Below are 9,174 nucleotides of genomic sequence, written 5' to 3'. Positions count from 1 at the left end.
ACCAAATAGATTTTAGATGACTAAAAGGAGTTTTAGTCGACTAAAATGTGCTGGAGATTTAGTTGACTAAATACGACTAAAACTAAAACAACTGCAGAAGACTAAAAATGGGACTAAAACTAAAATGCCATTTTAGTTCTAAACTAAATCGAAATTTGCTGCCAAAATGAACACTGTCACCCCCCTTCCTGCCCAGGCCAGTTTTCAGCTTTCAGCGCTGTCGCACTTTAAATGTCAATTGCGCGGTCATGCAACACTGCACCCAAACAACATTTTTATCATTTTTTTCACACAAACAGAGCTTTCTTTTGGTGGTATTTAACCACTTGCCGACCAGCCGCCGCAGTTTTACTGCAGCAGAATGGCACGGCTGAGCAAAACAACGTTATGTTACGTCGCTTTCGCCCTGTGGCCACTAGGGGGCACGCGTGCTGCTTGCCCCCCCGGAGCCGATGCAAGTTCCCAGCGGTCATCCCGCAATCGCCCGTGACACACCGAGAACCGGGATTTGTGTGTGTAAACAAACAGATCCCGGTTCTCTGAGGGGAGAAGAGACGGATCGTCTGTTCATACAAAGTATGGCTGGTTGACGAACGGCCGTTCAGAGACGAGCTGAAAAACGCAAAATGAAAAGTGCGAAATGAAAATCGGGAATCAACACTCACCAAACATCTACTAACACGAAATTAGCAGAAGGAGCCCAAATAGTGGCGCTAAAGAGCTGAAAAACCACGTAGTACGTTTAGTACGTTACTACGTTCGTAAATTGTTGGCCAACAATTGTGTGACCGTGTGGGTAAGACAAGTTTGGGCTAACACCCTCCGGACAAAATTGCACGGTTTTGTTGTTGGAAAGTCCGATCGTGTGTACGAGGCATAGCACTTTAACCACCGACCGCTCTATAGTAGATTTACTACTACATGTTCTGTTCAGAATCACGTATATATTTGATTCTGCAGTTCCAGGCGGGGGAGGGTTCCGGCAGGCCTAGTATGCATTAAGGTGAAAAAACACCTGTCAGTGACCGGCCCATCCCGTTTTACTTACCTGGACCCTCGAACTTGATCCACAGGGGATGCGCTGTCTCTCTGCCCGGGGTTCTCGGCTCTTGATTGGATAGATTGATAGCAGTGCAGCCATTGGCTCCCTCTGCTGTCAATCAAATCCAATAGCGTGAGCGCCGGTGGGGGGGGCCGAATCCTGCATTCAGCCTCTATGGACACCAGACTCGGGAGCGCACCCGCAAGGTAACCCCCTTGGGGAAATGCTTCTCCGAGGAGGTTATCAGATGTGGGGAGGAGCCACGAGAGCCACCGGGGGAACCCCAGAAGAGGAGGATCGGGGCCACTGTGTGCAAAACGAGCTGTACAGTGGAGGCAAGTATGATATGTTTGTTATTTTTTTATTTTTATTTTTTTTACCTTTACAATCACTTTAATTACCGGCTGACATGGTACTCTACCTGCAGATAACAAATTGTCCACAAGATGGCGGCAGGACTTAAAAAATCATTAGAAACACAGAGTCTGCTATAGAAGAATCCAGACCGCTGTCTTATGCGTGGCCAGCCTTTCTCATACTTTTTAATCTAGAGCAGGGATATGCAATTAGCGGACCTCCAGCAACTACAAGTCCCATGAGGCATAGCAAGACTCTGACAGCCACAAACATGACATCCAGAGGCAGAGGCATGATGGGACTTGCATGTCCCTGATCTAGAGGAACCCTTGAGATAATTTTCAGATTTTGGGGAAGCCCCACTAAGACTAATTTATTGGGGTCCATGTGAAATAATGTCCTCCTTACAGCAGTGGTCAGAATGCCATCCTTACAGACAGCTAAAAAGATCACTGGTGTCACGCCATTGGCTCTGCAGGCACAATCGACTGGGAGATCAATCAGCCACATCTCAAGGAACCTCTGGAGGAATCCTAGGGTAGCACAGAACCCTGGGCCGAGAATGGCTGATCTCCAAACTCTTGTCTAGAGTCACCCGATCACTTTTATGGGGGTATGAAAGTGTGCCCATCTTCCCCTGCCAGCGACATCCATAGTCATTCCTAGGCTTTTCCCCTTCCTCTTGCAAGCTCAGGACCACGGGAAACTGCTCCAACGCTTAGAGCAGGAGGTGATCAGGAAGCATGGTTGAATAAAGGCAAGAGATAAAAAAAAAGTGTAAAAAATAAAAAATAAAGGAATTATATAAAATAAATAAAAATAATTAAAACTTTTTTTAAAGCACCCCCAACACTTCCATACACACCCCACATCAATACGCAGCTGGGACTGTAAACATCAATTGCAGAACACATGTGAGGTATCGTTGCGAATGTCAAAGTCAGAACAATAATTCTAGGACCATAAATCATGGCTAACTCTAAACCTCTAATGACTTTTAACGTGTCGCCTATGGAGAATTTTAGGTACCGTAATTTATTTAATTTTTTCCAAGCAATTTCACAGCATGCACAATTTTAAAGCTTGACATGTTTGGTATCTATTGACTCTACGCAACCCCATGGTCCATATATTTTAACAAAAAAAAATAAAAACAGGTATAATATTGTGTATAAAACAAAATTGTATTTATTTTTATTACAGATATTTATATAGCACTGACAATTCAGGCAGAGCTTTACAAATGTAATAAAGAGATGGCCCCTGCACCCACCTATGACTGCACTTCACAGCAAGGAGCACATGGAAGGGCAAACGCATGACAGACAAAACCAACTAAAACAGGGGTTTAGTTAGCACACATAAGAGTGTTCAATGTGTCGCTGTGCATTTAAGGAGGATTGCGCTACCTCCTGGCCCATCTGCCCCTCATCTATTCGTGGGGGAAGCCCCGCTAAGACTAATTTATTATGTGCTTCCATTGTGGAGACTCTCATACATTTAGTAGTGTTAGGACTACGCATGCATTTGCAAATGTGTGCTAACTACATACCTCCCAACATTCTGAGATGGGAATGAAGGACACCTATTAGCATGGGCGTAGCATCAGGGGTCTCAGGGGTCGCAATTGTGACCCCGTCCCTAGCTCCATGGGGGGGGGGGGGTCACGGCTCTGCTCCCTGCTGTCATATTACATTTGATTTCCTCCACAAAATCATAGATCTGGAGTCCAGCTCCAATCTGCCTTATGTGCCCCAGTGCCCCAGCCAAGTTCTATAATCCAGTAATCAGCTTCCAGTTGTTTGCGATCTCCCCAGTGCACACCATTCCTCTGCTCTCATTGGCTGAGGACATGTCATTACTAGGATGGGAGGGAGGTCGTGTCATTACTAGGATGGTGGGAGAGACAAGGTCATGTCATTACTAGGATAGGGGAAAGGGGGCAGGGTCGTGTGATTAATAGGATGGTTTCTACAAAATATTTAGAATTACCCTCTCAATATGTACATACTGTAAATCTCTGAAATAACCCTTTAGCCACTTGGAGCATCTTGGTGCATAATCGGAGTATCTTGGTACGTATTTGGAGTATCTTGGTGCGTAATTGAAGTATCTTGGTACGTAATTGGAGTATCTTGGTGCGTAATTGAAGTATCTTGGTACGTAATTGGAGTATCTTGGTACGTAATTGTAGTATCTTGGTACGTAATTGGAGCATCTTGGTACGTAATTGGAGCATCTTGGTACGTAATTGGAGTATCTTGGTACGTAATTGGAGTATCTTGGTGCGTAATTCATAGCTGGTCCCTGCATGTGTTTGTATGAGTGGGGCCCTGTGGTTGGCCCCATATTGTGACAACGTTGTCATTTTTATCTGTATGTATTTTTACTATTGTGTGTACTGGGAGGGGGGGGGGGGTTCCACTGCTATGTTTATTTAACATTTTTAGTGGCCATATTTTACACTTGTAATCTCAATAAAGCTACTTTTCAATGTGATATTCCGTGGCTGATCGTCCTTATAGCTCCTCTTTGGGACATTCCGTTGTTCCATTGTTCTTTTCTTTATGGTTGGTGATTTGAGCTGCGAATTTCGTCTGGTTTTGTCTTTCAAGACTTTTCCATGCACTGCTTATTTTTCATTCACATCAGGCCCTGCCCTCAAGGAGCTCACTTACACATAGTAGGGCCAATTTAGACAGGAGCCAATTAACCTACCAGCATATCTCTAGAGTGTGGGAGGAAACCTTCACAGGAACAGGTAGAACACGCAAACTCCAGGTAGTGCCATGGTTGGGATTCAAACTGATGATCCTACTGTTGCCAGGCAGAAGTTCTAACCAACTTAGACATTTTAGGGTATTTTTCTTCTTCTACTTTCTGTAAGACTGAAAAAAATGTCATCAGTATTGAGCCATTGCTGGCTGAAGACACGAACTGCCCACCAGGCAATGAGCATTCAGTCTGATTGCTCCGTTGTGTCAGACATACATGATAGTACAATGAGCACTTAGTAGCATATAGCACCAAAGGAAGCCCCCCTCAGCCAAGCAGAGCCTCACCTGATCAGGACTAGTGATGGACGAACTTCCGACGGGACGTTTCGCGAACGCGAAATGCGAACGGACCCAAACGTTCGCGAAACCGACCGTTCGCCGCGGGCCCCATTGACTTCAATGGGAGGCGAACTTTGCAAACCTTCATGTCGAATTTGCGGCCACGTGGTAATTATTAGGGGGTAAAACGTAGTCCCACCATCTGGACAATGACATAATACATGTATGAGGTGAATTTGGGATCGATAACTACAAGCATTTTTATTTTATTTGGGAAATTGTTCTAACAATTCAGGACTATGGAGCTAATGAAGGCAATGGAGGAGAGGGAAGGTCAGGGACCAGGGTAGGCAAAGAAGAGGGTGCAGGAGATGATCACCAGCAGCGTGACATACCGGAATGACACATGCACCGTGATAGAGGCATCTGACAGCAGCACCGTAATACAGAGCACTGACAGCAGCACCGTGACATACAGCGCTGACAGCAGCACCGTGACATACAGCGCTGACAGCAGCACCGTGACATACAGCGCTGACAGCAGCACCGTGACATACAGCGCTGACAGCAGCACCGTGACATACAGCGCTGACAGCAGCACCGTGACATACAGCGCTGACAGCAGCACCGTGACATACAGCGCTGACAGCAGCACCGTGACATACAGCGCTGACAGCAGCACCGTGACATACAGCGCTGACAGCAGCACCGTGACATACAGCGCTGACAGCAGCACCGTGACATACAGCGCTGACAGCAGCACCGTGACATACAGCACTGACAGCAGCACCGTAAGCAGCCCCAGGAGGAAGTCAGCACAGCACAGGGATGGTGTGATCCCCTCATAATAAGAACCCCCAGGAGGAAGTCAGCACAGCACAGGGATAGTGTGATCCCTTCATAATAAGAACCCCCAGGAGGAAGTCAGCACAGCACAGGGATATCATAAGCAGCCCCAGTAGAAATATGACACCGCTCAACCTCTTCAAAGAGGAGGGTAGGGGCATATAGTACGGTGTGCTTTTTTGGGTCAAGGAAGTGAGCCAAATGAATTAAGAAGGTCTGTGTGCTTGATTAAAAAAATAGTTTATAGACATATACATGGTCTACTGGTCACATGTGTTGAATTCCTCCGAGATCCATGCCTCATTCATTTTTAGAAATGTGAGGTAGTTAACACTGTGGTGAGCTAGGCGAGTACGCTTATCGGTCACAATCCCCCCTGCTGCGCTGAACGTCCTTTCGGACAGGACACTGGATGAGGGGCAAGCCAACAGTTCGATTGCAAATTGGGCAAGCTCTGGCCAGAGGTCAAGCCTGCCCACCCAGTAGTCTAGGGGTTCATCACTCCTCAGAGCGTCCACATCGGCCGTTAACCCAATGTAGTCGGACACCTGACGGTCTAGGCGTTCCCTGATGCTGGATCCGGATGACACCTGTCGATGGGTCGGCTGAAAGAATGACCTCATATCCGAAGTCACCAACACATCTTCAAACCGGCCTCTTCTTGCAGGCGCTGTTGGATTGGTACCCGCAAATCCTTCTCTGGGAGTGGGAATTGCTCCTCTGCCAGCGCACGCAAAAGCAGAATGCAGCATTTCTCGAAGCAAGGCCTGGAAGTGCTGCATTCTGACAGCCCTCTGCGACGGCGGTAACATTTCCGCCATTTTGTGTTTGTACCGGGGGTCTAAGTACGTTGCCACCCAGTACTGGTCCTTGACCCTCATGCTTTTTATACGGGGGTCCCTATTAAAACACTGGAGCATGAAGGCCCCCATTTGCACTAAAGTGGAAGCGGTGTGGTGGCCTGGCTCCTGCTCATCATCCAGGATAATGTCGTCCTCTTCATTCTCCTCTCCCCATCCTCGCACAACAGGGATCCCAGAAAGGTTTAAAGCATGCTCTTCTTGCTCCTGCTCATCCGCCCCGGCACCATCCTCCTCTGACTCCTCATCAGACTCCTGTTGTTGACTTGTCTCAGATAGAGTAGCCCCCCCTGGGAATTCATCCAGCATTGCGACTTCCTCATCTTCCCGCTCCTGCTCCTCCACAGCCTGATCAATGACACGACGCAATGCACGCTCCAGAAAGAAGGCATAAGGTACCATGTCACTGATGGCGCCATGGCTGCGACTGACCAGTTTGGTGATCTCCTCAAATGGCCGCAGAAGTCTGCATGTGTCGCGCATGAGCAGCCACTGGCGCGGTGAAAAAAAACCCAGCTCCCCAGAACCGTTTCTTTCGCAGAGTTCATACAGGTAGACGTTAACTGCACGTTTCTGCTGGAGCAGCCTATCAAGCATATAGAAGGTTGAGTTCCATCGCGTCGGGCAATCGCAAATAAGACGTCTGACCGGCAGATGGTGTCGCCGCTGAATGTCAGCAAGGCGAGCCATGGCCGTGTAAGATCTTCTGAAATGGGCCGAGATTTTCCTTGCCTGCCGCAAGATGTCCTGGACCCCAGGGTATTTGACAAGGAATCGCTGCACGACCAAGTTTAAGACGTGTGCCATGCACGGCACGTGCGTGATTTTGCCCTGTTTCAATGCGCTAAGCAGATTGGCACCGTTGTCACACACCACTTTACCAACTGTCAAATTGAGCGGTGTTAGCCACTCATCTGCCTGTGAACGCAAAGCTGAAAGGAGTGCCGGGCCAGTGTGGCTCTTTGCTTCCAGGCACAACAGACGCAGCACGGCATGGCAACGTCTCACCTGGCATGTGGAATAGGTTCTGGGGAGCTTGGGCGGTGCAGTGGAAGAGACGCTAGCAGCGGAAAAGGAGGAGGCAGCTGAGGAGGAGAGGGAGGAGGATGGAGTAGGAGGAGGAGAAGAAGAGTCAGGCCTGCATGCAATCCGTGGCGGTAAAACCAAATCTACACGGGTGCCACGGGTTACATGCTTGACGGCCGTCAGAAGGTTCACCCAGTGGGCAGTAAAACTGATATACCTTCCCTGCCCGTGTTTGCTAGACCACGTGTCTGTGGTCAGATGTATCTTGGCACCGACACTGTGTGCCAGAGATACATTCACTTGCCGCTGAACATGGCCATATAGCTCTGGGATGCCCTTCTCTGAGAAATACTTCCTTCCTGGGACCTTCCATTGTGGTGTTCCAATGGCCACAAATTTGCGAAAGGCCTCCGAGTCCACCAGTTTATATGGCAGTAGTTGGCGGGCTATGAGTTCTGACAAGCCAGCCGCCAACCGTTGGGCAAGAGGGTTATCCGGCATCATCATTTTTTTACGCTCAAACATTAGGCCCACGGAAGCCTGCCTTTTTGCAGAAAAATGTGAGCTTGGCGTGATGGAAGGTGGAGTGGAGGACAATTGTGAGGAGAGAGGAGAAGGAGAAGTAGAAGACGAGGCTGGACGGTGAGAGCCTGCAGTGTGGCTTTGTGTGTTCCGTTGCTCCCACTGGGCTCGGTGATGGCTGCTCATGTGCCTTCTTAAGGCGGTCGTCCCTAGGTGAGTATTGGGCTTACCGCGACTAACGCGTTGACTGCAAAGATTGCAGATGGCAACGCTATTGTCAGCAGCGGACACGTTAAAAAAAGCCCACACTGCGGAGCCATGTGCCGGTGTCCTGGGAGCGCCAGATGTGACCGTACATGGTCGATGACTCGCTCCTGATACATTTGCAGTCTGCTTTGTCCCTGCTGTGCAATGTAAGTCATTGCTGCTTCTCCTCCCTATCTGCTGGTCCATATCTCCCTCTGAACTCCCCTCCTCTTCCTCTCTTGTGGGCACCCACGTGACATCACTAGACACGTCATCATCAACGTCACCTTCCCCACCGCTATAAGTAGAGATCTCGGAGTAGGCAGCAACACCGGGGACCAACCTCCTCCTTGGGCTGATCTGGGTACTGGCGTCAGACTGCTGAGTAGCGCTTGTTGCTACCTCCTCTTCCTGATCCAATACCAAGAGTGGCTGCGCATCAGAAATGTCCTCTTGATATGGATCGGAAAATAATTCCAGTGACTCAAGCGGAAGGTATGTGGTGGTGGTGGTGGTGGTCGTGTTGTTGGTGGTAGTGTCTTTGGGGGTGCACATAGCAGAGAGTGAAGAAGAGGGTGCAGATCGAGAGGATGAGGAGGGTGCAGAAGAGTAAGGCTGAGCGAGCCACTCAACCAAGTCTGGTGCATCCTTTAAAGTAATTGAACGCACCTTCTGCAACTTCCCACTTTGGCTCAAGCCTGTTGCTCCTGCCCTACCCCTACCACCCCTGCGGAAGGGCCTGCCTCTTCCTCTGCATGTCATTTTTTAAATGACCCTGTGACAAAACTCTTAGTCCCTATACCGCTGAAGGACTGCTGCAGTATAGGTGAGCGGTCAGCAGTGGTGCACGTCAACCCTATCTATTGTGGACCTATAGCGGTCCTTACAGAACAGCAGACTGTACCGCACTCAAGCCTATGTACCGTAGCACCCTATACCAAGTTACCAGTCCTTATAAGAACTTTTGTGGACCAAGCAGGTTGTGTATTAGTGTTTAGCAGACTGTACGTCAGTCCCTATACCGCTGAAGGACTGCTGCAGTATAGGGCAGCGGTCAGCAGTGGTGCACGTCAACCCTATCTATTGTGGACCGATAGCGGTCCTTACAGAACAGCAGACTGTACCGCACTCAAGCCTATGTACCGTAGCACCCTATACCAAGTTACCAGTCCTTATAAGAACTTTTGTGGACCAAGCAGGTTGTGTATTAGTGTTTAGC

This window comes from Lithobates pipiens, unplaced genomic scaffold (assembly GCF_037356315.1).
Source record: "Lithobates pipiens isolate NorthernLeopardFrog02 unplaced genomic scaffold, aLitPip1_a1.2 Scaffold_22, whole genome shotgun sequence".
Classification (NCBI taxonomy): domain Eukaryota; kingdom Metazoa; phylum Chordata; class Amphibia; order Anura; family Ranidae; genus Lithobates; species Lithobates pipiens.
Note: the sequence above shows the minus strand (reverse complement) of the source record.